Below are 12,637 nucleotides of genomic sequence, written 5' to 3' on the forward strand. Positions count from 1 at the left end.
TGTTTTGTTTTTACCTTAGATATATCAGGAGTATCGTTTTTGTCTAAGACTGGAATAAAGACTCTGTTTCTATTTCGTCGCTTTTGGGTCCTCCTTCATCAGCATAACAGAAGAATCCGACCAAGAATGGACCCAGCGACTACGGATTCTCTCTACACTACCGTCAAGTTCCAGGGAGCAATGCTCGGCAGACACGAGCAGGAATTGTCTGCTGCTCGTCAGGCCGTTGAGACCCTGGCCGCTCAGGTTTCCGATCTCTCAGGACAGTTTCAGAGTCTTCGTCTCGTACCACAAGCTACTTCCTGGTCTTCCGAGTCTCCGGAACCCAGGGTTAATAATCCACCATGTTACTCTGGACAGCCCACTGAGTGTCGCTCCTTTCTCACCCAGTGTGATATTGTGTTCTCTCTCCAGCCCAACACATACTCTGGAGAGAGAGCTCGGATCGCTTACGTCATATCACTCCTTACTGGGCGGGCTCGGGAGTGGGGCACAGCTATCTGGGAGGCAAGGGCTGAGTGTTCTGACGTTTATCAGAACTTTAAGGAGGAGATGATACGGGTCTTTGATCGTTCAGTTTTTGGGAAGGAGGCTTCCAGGGGTCTGGCTTCCCTATGTCAAGGTGATCGATCCATAACGGATTACTCTATAGAGTTTCGTACTCTTGCTGCATCCAGTGACTGGAACGAGCCGGCGTTGCTCGCTCGTTTTCTGGAGGGACTCCACGCTGAGGTTAAGGATGAGATTCTCTCCCGGGAGGTTCCTTCCAGCGTGGACTCGTTGATTGCACTCGCCATCCGCATAGAACGACGGGTAGATCTTCGTCACCGAGCTCGGGGAAGAGAGCTCGCGTCAGCGGGGCTTCCCTTCTCCGCATCTCGACCATCTCCTTCCATCGGCTCAGAGACTGAGCCCATGCAGCTGGGAGGTGTTCACATCTCGACTAAGGAGAGGGAACGGAGAATCACCAACCGCCTTTGCTTCTATTGCGGTTCTGCTGGACATTTTGTCATGTCATGTCCAGTTAAAGGTCAGAGATCATCAGTAAGCGGAGGGCTACTGGTGAGCGCTACTACTCAGGTCTCTCCAAGTTCCTGTACTACCTTGTCGGTCCATCTACGCTGGACCGGCTCGGCTGCTTCCTGCAGTGCCTTGATAGACTCTGGGGCTGAGGGTTGTTTTATGGACGAAGCATGGGCTCGGAAACATGACATTCCTCTCAGAGAGTTAGGGAGGATCACACCCATGTTCGCCTTAGATGGTAGTTCTCTCCCCAGTATCAGATATGAGACACTACCTTTAACCCTCACAGTATCTGGTAACCACAGTGAGACCATTTCTTTTTTGATTTTTTGTTCACCTGTTACACCTGTTGTTTTGGGTCATCCCTGGCTAGTATGTCATAATCCTTCTATTAATTGGTCTAGTAATTCTATCCTATCCTGGAACGTTTCTTGTCATGTGAAGTGTTTAATGTCTGCTATTCCTCCTGTTTCTTCTGTCCCCTCTACTCAGGAGGAGCCTGGTGATGTGACAGGAGTGCCGGAGGAACATCATGATCTGCGCACGGTCTTCAGTCGGTCCAGAGCCAACTCTCTTCCTCCTCACCGGTCGTATGATTGTTGTATTGATCTCCATCCGGGGACCACTTCTCCTCGGGGTAGATTATTCTCTCTGTCGGCTTCCGAACGTAAGGCTCTCGATGATTATCTGTCTGCTGAAGGCATTCAGATGGATCCCGCTAAGGTCCAGGATGTCAGCGATTGGCCTGTTCCTAAGTCACGTGTCGAGTTACAGCGCTTTCTCGGTTTCGCTAATTTCTATCGGCGTTTCATTCGTAATTTCGGTCAAGTGGCTGCTCCTCTCACAGCTCTGACTTCTGTCAAGTCTTGCTTTAAGTGGTCTGGTTCCGCCCAGGGAGCTTTTGATCTCCTCAAGAAGCGTGTTACATCCGCCCCTATCCTTGTTACTCCTGACGTCACTAAACAATTCATTGTCGAGGTTGACGCTTCAGAGGGGGGCGTGGGAGCTATTCTGTCCCAGCGCTTCCAGTCTGACAATAAGGTCCATCCCTGCGCTTACTTTTCTCATCGATTGTCGCCATCGGAACCCGAGGGGATTCTCCCTGAAGGGCGTGTTGTCGGGTTGACTGTCTGGGGAATTGAGAGACAGGTAAAGCAAGCACTCACTCACACTGCTTCGCCGCGCGCTTGTCCTAGTAACCTTCTGTTCGTTCCTGTCTCTATTCGTCTGGCTGTTCTTCAGTGGGCTCATTCTGCCAAGTTAGCTGGTCACCCCGGCGTTCGGGGTACGCTTGCTTCTATTCGCCAGCGGTTTTGGTGGCCTACTCAGGAGCGGGACACGCGCCGTTTCGTGGCTGCTTGTCCGGACTGCGCGCAGACTAAGTCATGTAACTTTCCTCATGCCGGTCGTCTTAGACCGCTTCCCATTCCTTCTCGACCATGGTCTCAGATCGCCTTAGACTTTAGTACCGGTCTGCCTTCGTCTGCGGGGAGGACTGTGAGAGCCGCCAATAAACGTAGGATTAAGAGTCCTAGGTATTGTCGCGGTCAGAGAGTGTGGCTTTCCTCTCGTAACCTTTCCCTTACGACAGCTTCTCGCAAGTTGACTCCGCGGTTCATTGGTCCGTTTCGTGTCTCTCAGGTCGTTAATCCTGTCGCTGTGCGACTGCTTCTTCCGCGACATCTTCGTCGCGTCCACCCTGTCTTCCATGTCTCTTGTGTCAAGCCTTTTCTTCGCGCCCCCGTTCGTCTTCCCTCCCCCCCTCCCGTCCTTGTCGAGGGCGCACCTATTTACAAGGAACGGAGGATCATGGACATGCGTTCTCAGGGACGTGGTCAACAGTACTTAGTGGATGGGGAGGGTTTTCGGTCCTGAGGAGAGGAGTTGGGTTCCATTTCGGGACGTGCTGGACCGTTCGTTGATTGATGATTTCCTTCGTCGCCGCCAGGGTTCCTCCTCGAGTGCGCCAGGAGGCGCTTGGTGAGTGGGGGGGTACTGTCATGTTTTGTCTTTGATCTTCATGTCTTGTCCCTGTGCTTCCCTCTGCTGGTCTTATTAGGTTCTTTCCCTCTTTCTTTTCCTCTCTCTCCTCCTCCCTCTCTCCCTCCCCCGCTCTCTCTCTCTATCGTTCCGTTCCTGCTCCCAGCTGTTTCTCTTTCTCCTAACGACCTCATTTACTCTGTCACACCTGTCCCCTATTTTGCCCTCTGATTTGAGTCCCTATTTCTCCCTCTGTTTTCTGCTTCTGTCTTTGTCGGATTCTTGTTTGATGTTTGCTGTTCTGTGTCCTTGTTCCGCCCTATCGTGTTTTTGCCTTCATCAGATGCTGCGTGTGAGCAGGTGTCTAGTGGTCGCTTCTCCAGTCGTTCATCTCTACTGACGAGAGGATTTCAGTTTTCCTGTTTTGTTTTTACCTTAGATATATCAGGAGTATCGTTTTTGTCTAAGACTGGAATAAAGACTCTGTTTCTATTTCGTCGCTTTTGGGTCCTCCTTCATCAGCATAACAGGGAGGAGAGGGTGTTACAGAGCCGGTCTGAGTCTGCTAGGTCAGTCATGGCCAGTTTGTACTATCAGGTTACAATTATGACTGAAATGTAGACAGTGTCGAAGAAACAAATGTTTATTTCAAGTACAGAGGCAGGCACACGACAGGTCAAAGGCAGGCAGAGGTCAGTAATCCAGAGAGGGTGTAAAAGGTCCAGAATGGCAGGCAGGGTCAGGGCAAGCAGGGGTCAATAATCTAATGAGGTGGGGCAAGGTATATAACTGCAGGTAGGCTCAGGGTCAAAGCAGACAGAACGGTCAAAACCGAGAAGGACTAGAAAACAGGAGCAAAAACAGACAGGAGCAAGGGAACAAACGCTGGTAGGTTTCACAAACAAAATGAACTGGCAACAGACAAACAGAGAACACAGGTATAAATACACAGGGGATGATGGGGAAGATGGGCGACACCAGGAGGGAGGTGGAGACAAGCACAAAGACAGGTGAAACAGATCAGGGTATGACAATAGCGGGATTTCTTCTAAGCATGGTTAGAGAGCGGAAGCTGTACCCTTTTAGCTCAGTGAGGATGTTGCTTGTAATCCATGGCTTCTGCTTGGGGTATGTACATACTGTCACTGTTGGGACAGCGTCGTTGATGGACTTATTGATGAAGCCGGCGACGAATCCCGGAACATATTCCAGTCTGTGCTAGCAAAACAATCTTGTAGCTTAGCATCTGCGTCATCTGATCGCTTCCGTATTGAGCGAGTGACTGGTACTTCCTGCTTTAGTTTTTGCTTGTAAATTGGAATCAGGAGGATAGAATTATGGTCAGATTTGCCAAATGGAGGGTGAGGGAGAGTTATGTATGCGTCTCTGTGTGCGGAGTAAAGGTGGTCTAGAATTTTTTTTCGTCTGGTTGCACATGTGACATGAAATTAGGTAAATCGGATTTAAGTTTCTCTGCATTAATGTCCCCGGCCGCTAGGAGCGCCGCCTCTGAATGAGCATTTTCTTGTTTGCCTATGGCCTTATACTTTGAGTGCGGTCTTAGTGCCAGCGTCAGTTTGTGGTGGTAAATAGACAGCTGTGAAAAATATAGATGAACTCTCTTGGTAAATAGTGTGGTCTACAGCTTATCATGAGATACTCTACCCTTAATATTAGATTTTGCGCACTAGCTGTTTTTGACAAATAGACACAGACCACCACCACTTGTCTTACCGGAGGCAGCTGTTCTGTCTTGCCGGTGCACTAAACAATATTATCCATGTTGTCATTCAGCCACGTGTAACGAGCTCATCCAGTTTATTCTCCAATGATTGCACATTGGCCAATAGGACCAATGTTACCCACTCACCAACGAATTCTCACAAGGCACCCGGACCTTCGTCCCTTGTATCAGCGTCTCTTCTTCATGTAAATGACGGGGATTTGGGCCTGGTCTGGTATCAGCAGTAAATCCTTCGCATTCGACTCGTAAAAAAAAAAAAAATCTATATCCAGTTCAAGGTGAGTCATCGCTGTTCTGATATCCAGATTTTTTTTGGTCACGAGTCGAATGCGAAGGATTGGTCATAAGACAGTGGCAAAAATATTAGTGATCATTGTCCAGTTGTGTGTTAGACTGCTGACCTGGCTCTAACAAGTTGTGTGTGTTAGAGATGTGATAAATCAAAACCTTGTGTCATCACAAAGAGGAACCTAAAAAACTACAGTTCCATTACCCCCCCTGCTGACCTGGCTCTAACAAGGCTACAGTCCCATTACCCCCCCTGCTGACCTGGCTCTAACAAGGCTACAGTCCCATTACCCCCCCCCCCCCTGCTGACCTGGCTGTAACAAGGCTACAGTCCCATTACCCCCCCTGCTGACCTGGCTCTAACAAGGCTACAGTCCCATTACCCCCCCTGCTGACCTGGCTCTAACAAGGCTACAGTCCCATTACCCCCCCTGCTGACCTGGCTCTAACAAGGCTACAGTCCCATTACCCCCCCTGCTGACCTGGCTCTAACAAGGCTACAGTCCCATTACCCCCCCTGCTGACCTGGCTCTAACAAGGCTACAGTCCCATTACCCCTCCTGCTGACCTGGCTCTAACAAGGCTACAGTCCCATTACCCCCCCTGCTGACCTGGCTCTAACAAGGCAACAGTCCCATTACCCCTCCTGCTGACCTGGCTCTAACAAGCCTACAGTCCCATTACCCCTCCTGCTGACCTGGCTCTAACAAGGCTACAGTTCCATTACCCCCCCTGCTGACCTGGCTGTAACAAGGCAACAGTCCCATTACCCCTCCTGCTGACCTGGCTCTAACAAGGCTACAGTCCCATTACCCCTCCTGCTGACCTGACTGTAACAAGGCTACAGTCCCATTACCCCCCCTGCTGATCTGGCTCTAACAAGGCTACAGTCCCATTACCCCCCCTGCTGACCTGGCTCTAACAAGGCTACAGTCCCATTACCCCCCCTGCTGACCTGGCTCTAACAAGGCTACAGTCCCATTACCCCTCCTGCTGACCTGGCTCTAACAAGGCTACAGTCCCATTACCCCCCCCTGCTGACCTGGCTCTAACAAGGCTACAGTCCCATTACCCCCCCTGCTGACCTGGCTCTAACAAGGCTACAGTCCCATTACCCCTCCTGCTGACCTGGCTGTAACAAGGCTACAGTCCCATTACCCCCCCCTGCTGACCTGGCTCTAACAAGGCTACAGTCCCATTACCCCTCATGCTGACCTGGCTGTAACAAGGCAACAGTCCCATTACCCCTCCTGCTGACCTGGCTCTAACAAGTCTACAGTCCCATTACCCCCCCCCCCCCCCCCCCCCCTGCTGACCTGGCTGTAACAAGGCTACAGTCCCATTACCCCCCCTGCTGACCTGGCTCTAACAAGGCTACAGTCCCATTACCCCCCCTGCTGACCTGGCTCTAACAAGGCTACAGTCCCATTACCCCCCCTGCTGACCTGGCTCTAACAAGGCTACAGTCCCATTACCCCCCCTGCTGACCTGGCTCTAACAAGGCTACAGTCCCATTACCCCTCCTGCTGACCTGGCTCTAACAAGGCTACAGTCCCATTACCCCCCCTGCTGACCTGGCTCTAACAAGGCTACAGTCCCATTACCCCCCCTGCTGACCTGGCTCTAACAAGGCTACAGTCCCATTACCCCCCCTGCTGACCTGGCTCTAACAAGGCTACAGTCCCATTACCCCCCCTGCTGACCTGGCTCTAACAAGGCTACAGTCCCATTACCCCTCCTGCTGACCTGGCTCTAACAAGGCTACAGTCCCATTACCCCTCCTGCTGACCTGGCTCTAACAAGGCTACAGTCCCATTACCCCCCCTGCTGACCTGGCTCTAACAAGGCTACAGTCCCATTACCCCTCCTGCTGACCTGGCTCTAACAAGGCTACAGTCCCATTACCCCCCCCCCCCCCCCCTGCTGACCTGGCTGTAACAAGGCTACAGTCTCATTACCCCCCCTGCTGACCTGGCTCTAACAAGGCTACAGTCCCATTACCCCCCCTGCTGACCTGGCTCTAACAAGGCTACAGTCCCATTACCCCTCCTGCTGACCTGGCTCTAACAAGGCTACAGTCCCATTACCCCCCCTGCTGACCTGGCTCTAACAAGGCTACAGTCCCATTACCCCCCCCTGCTGACCTGGCTGTAACAAGGCTACAGTCCCATTACCCCTCCTGCTGACCTGGCTGTAACAAGGCTACAGTCCCATTACCCCCCCCCCCTGCTGACCTGGCTGTAACAAGGCTACAGTCCCATTACCCCTCCTGCTGACCTGGCTCTAACAAGGCTACAGTCCCATTACCCCCCCTGCTGACCTGGCTCTAACAAGGCTACAGTCCCATTACCCCTCCTGCTGACCTGGCTCTAACAAGGCTACAGTCCCATTACCCCCCCCCCCCCCCCCCTGCTGACCTGGCTGTAACAAGGCTACAGTCCCATTACCCCCCCTGCTGACCTGGCTGTAACAAGGCTACAGTTCCATTTTGTGGTTGTGCAGGAAGCCCTTACTGATTTCATACGGTCAAAACTAAATAAATGTTGTTTTCAAGTTCGAAAGATTGTGACAATTTTACTAATGACATGCCACTGACTTTGAGTAAAGCCAGAGTGTCTATGTATGAGGATGACTCAACACTATACACGTCAGCTACTACAGCAACTGAAATGACTGTAACACTTAACAAAGAGCTGTAGTTAGTTTCAGAGTGGGTGGCAAGGAATAAATTAGCCCTAAATATTTCTACAACTAAAAGCATTATATTTGGGACAAATCATTCACTTAACCCTAAACCTCAACTAGATCTTGTAATAAATAATGTGGATATTGAGCAAGTTGAAATGACAAAACTGCTTGGAGTAACCCTGGATTGTAAACTGTCATGGTCAAAACCATATTGATGCAGTAGTAGCTAAGATGGGGAGAAGTCTGTCTATAATAAAGCGCTGCTCTGCCTTCTTAACAGCACTATCAACAAGGCAGGTCCTACAGGTCCTAGTTTTGTCGCACCTTGACTACTGTTCAGTCGTACGGTCAGGTGCCACAAAAAAGGACTTAGGAAAATTGCATTTGGCTCAGAACAGGGCAGCACGGCTGGCCCTTGGATGGACACAGAGAGCTAACATTAATAATATGCATGTCAATCTCTCTTGTCTCAAAGTGGAGGAGAGATTGACTTCATCACTACTTGTATTTATGAGAGGTACTGACATGTTAAATGCACCGAGCTGTCTGTCTAAACAAGATTCTCTGGCCTATTGAAACCAAGCACCACCCCTACGGTCTAGCAGGGTGGTGCCAGCATCCCGCTGTGTGGATGTTTTTCAGCGGCATCGACTGGGAGACTAGTCGGGATGGAGGGAAAGATGAATGGAGCAAAGTACAGAGAGATCTAGGATGAAAACCTGCTCCAAAGTGCTCAGGACCTCAGACTAGGGTGAAGGTTCACCTTCCAACAGGACAACGACCCTAAGCACACAGCCAAGACAACACAGGAGCTCTGGCCCAGCCAGAGCCCGGACTCGAACCTGATCTAAAATCTCTGGAGACACCAGAAAAAAGCTGTGCAGCATTGCTCCCCATCCAACCTGACAGAGCTTGAGAGGATCTGCAGAGAAGAATTGGAGAAACTCCCCAAATACAGGTGTACCAAGCTTGTAGCATCATACCCAAGAAGACTCGAGGCTGTAATCGCTGCCAAAGGTGCTGAGTAAAGGGTCTGAATACTTATGTAAATGTGACCTTTTATTTTTTATTTTGAATACATTTGTTTTTGCTTTGTCATTATGGGGTATTGTGTGTAGATTGATGAGGGAAAAACGATTTAATATATTTTAGAATAAGGTTGTAACGTAACAAAATGTGGAAAAAGTGAAGGGGTCTGAATACATTCCAAATGCACTGTATATATGGTGTATATTGTATATGGTGTATATATGGTGTATATTGTATATGGTGTATATATGGTGTATATTGTATATGGTGTATATATGGTGTATATTGTATATGGTGTATATATGGTGTATATATGGTGTATATTGTATATGGTGTATATATGGTGTATATTGTATATGGTGTATATATGGTGTATATATGGTGTATATTGTATATGGTGTATATTGTATATGGTGTATATTGTATATGGTGTATATATGGTGTATATTGTATATGGTGTATATATGGTGTATATTGTATATGGTGTATATATGGTGTATATTGTATATGGTGTATATATGGTGTATATTGTATATGGTGTATATATGGTGTATATTGTATATGGTGTATATATGGTGTATATTGTATATGGTGTATATATGGTGTATATTGTATATGGTGTATATATGGTGTATATTGTATATGGTGTATATATGGTGTATATTGTATATGGTGTATATATGGTGTGTAAATGGTGTGTATATAATGTATACTTTATATGGTGTACATATGGTGAGTCTATGGTGTACACTGTATTTGGTGTACATATGGTGTGTATATGGTGTATACTGTATTTGGTGTACATATGGTGTGTCTGGTGTATACTGTATTTGGTGTACATATGGTGTACACTGTATTTGGTGTACATATGGTGTACATATGGTGTATATATGGTGTACACTGTATTTGGTGTACATATGGTGTGTCTGGTGTATACTGTATTTGGTGTACATATGGTGTATATATGGTGTGTATATGGGGTGTATATGGTGTATATATAGGGTGTATATATGGTGTTTATATGGGGTGTATATATGGTGTATACATGGTGTTTATATGGGGTATATTTGGTGTACATATGGTGTATATGGGGTGTATATGGTGTATATATGGGGTGTATATGGTGTATATATGGTGTATATATGGGGTGTATATGGTGTATATATGGTGTTTATATGGGGTGTATATGGTGTTTATATGGGGTGTCTATGGTGTATATATAGTGTTTATATGGTGTTTATATGGTTTATATATGGGGTGTATATATGGTGTATATATGGGGTGTATATGGTGTGTATATGGTGTTTATATGGGGTGTATATGGTGTATATATGGTGTTTATATGGGGTGTATATGGTGTATATATGGTGTTTATATGGGGTGTATATGGTGTATATATGGTGTTTATATGGGGTATATTTGGTGTACATATGGTGTATATATGGGGTGAATATGCTGTATATATGGTGTTTATATGGGGTGTATATGGTGTATATATGGGGTGTATATGGTGTATATATGGTGTACACTGTATTTGGTGTACATATGGTGTGTATATGGTGTATATATGGTGTACACTGTATTTGGTGTACATATGGTGTGTCTGGTGTATACTGTATTTGGTGTACATATGGTGTTTATATGGGGTGTATATGGTGTTTATATGGTGTTTATATGGGGTGTATATATGGTGTATATAAGGGGTATATTTGGTGTACATATGGTGTATATATGGGGTGTATATGGTGTATATATGGTGTATATATGGGGTGTATATGGGGTGTATATGGTGTATATATGGGGTGTATATGGTGTATATATGGTGTTTATATGGGGTGTATATGGTGTGTATATGGTGTTTATATGGGGTGTATATGGTGTATATATGGTGTATATATGGGTGTATATGGTGTATATATGGTGTATATATGGGGTGTATATGGTGTATATATGGTGTATATATGGGGTGTATATGGTTTATATATGGGGTGTATATGGTGTATATATGGTGTTTATATGGTTTATATATGGGGTGTATATATGGTGTATATATGGGGTGTGTATGGTGTGTATATGGTGTATATATGGGGTGTATATGGTGTATATATGGGGTGTATATGGTGTATATATGGGGTGTATATGGTGTTTATATGGTGTATATATGGGGTGTATATGGTGTATATATGGTGTATATATGGTGTTATGGTGTATATGGGGTGTATATGGTGTATATATGGTGTATATATGGTGTATATATGGTGTTTATATGGGGTGTATATGGTGTATATATGGTGTTTATATGGGGTGTATATGGTTTACATATGGTGTGTATATGGTGTATATATGGGGTGTATATTGTGTATATATGGTGTATATATGGGGTGTATATGGTGTATATATGGTGTTATGGTGTATATGGTGTATATGATGTTTATATGGTGTATATATGGGGTGTATATGGGGTGTATATATGGTGTATATATGGTGTATATATGGGGTGTATATGGTGTATATATGGTGTATATATGGGGTGTATATATGGTGTAGATGGTGTCTACGTGGTGACTCACCAGAAAAAGATGTCTCACTTCTGGTATTTCCCACAGGAAATTAGTAAAGAGGGAGAAGAAATGACAAATGACACATGATGAAAATGAAAACAGGAGTTTGAGTACAGCTGTGGTGACGTTCTAACTACCATGACATTCTAACTATGATATAGCTATGGTAACGTTCGTATTATGATCCAACAATGTGACGTTCTAACTATGGGGACATTCCTATTCTGTTCCAACTATGTTGACGTTCTAACTAAAGTGAAGTTCTAACTACTGTGACATACAAACTACTGTGAGGTTCTAACTACAGTGACGTTCTAACTACAGTGACATACAAACTACAGTGACGTTCTAACTACTGTGGCGTTCTAACTACTGTGGCGTTCTAACTACTGTGGCGTTCTAACTACTGTGAGGTTCTAACTACAGTGACGTTCTAACTACTGTGGCGTTCTAACTACTGTGGCGTTCTAACTACTGTGACGTTCTAACTACAGTGACGTTCTAACTACTGTGGCGTTCTAATTACTGTGAGGTTCTAACTACTGTGAGGTTCTAACTACTGTGAGGTTCTAACTACTTTGAGGTTCTAACTACAGTGACGTTCTAACTACTGTGGCGTTCTAATTACTGTGAGGTTCTAACTACAGTGACGTTCTAACTACAGTGACGTTCTAACTACAGTGACATTCTAACTACAGTGACATACAAACTACAGTGACGTTCTAACTACTGTGGCGTTCTAACTACTGTGAGGTTCTAACTACAGTGACGTTCTAACTACAGTGACATTCTAACTACTGTGGCGTTCTAATTACTGTGAGGTTCTAACTACTGTGAGGTTCTAACTACTGTGAGGTTCTAACTACTTTGAGGTTCTAACTATGGTGACATTATAACTCTGGTGACATTATAACAATGTTGACATTATAACTATGGTGACATAACTATGGTGACATTATAACTATGGTGACATTATAACTATGGTGACATTATAACTATGGTGACATTATTACAATGTTGACATTATAACAATGTTGACATTATAACTATGGTGACATTATAACTATGGTGACATTATAAGTATGGCGACATTATAACTATAGTGACATTATAACTATGGTGACATTATAACTATGGTGACATTATAACTATAGTGACATTATAAGTATGGTGACATTATAACTATGGTGACATTATAACTATGGTGACATTATAACTATGGTGACATTATAAGTATGGTGACATTATAACTATGGTGACATTATAACAATGTTCTTCTTACTATGGTGGCGTTCTAACGGTGAAGTTGGGTTGTGGTTAGATT

General features: G+C 45.6%; 1 protein-coding gene across 1 annotated transcript in view; it reads right to left on the reverse strand.

Moving 5' to 3' along the window:
- cacnb2b (calcium channel, voltage-dependent, beta 2b) overlaps positions 1 to 12,637 on the reverse strand; it is a 148,159-nt gene that overhangs the window by 3,804 nt on the left and 131,718 nt on the right. The window lies entirely within an intron of this gene.

This window comes from Salvelinus fontinalis, chromosome 26 (assembly GCF_029448725.1).
Source record: "Salvelinus fontinalis isolate EN_2023a chromosome 26, ASM2944872v1, whole genome shotgun sequence".
Lineage (NCBI taxonomy): Eukaryota > Metazoa > Chordata > Actinopteri > Salmoniformes > Salmonidae > Salvelinus > Salvelinus fontinalis.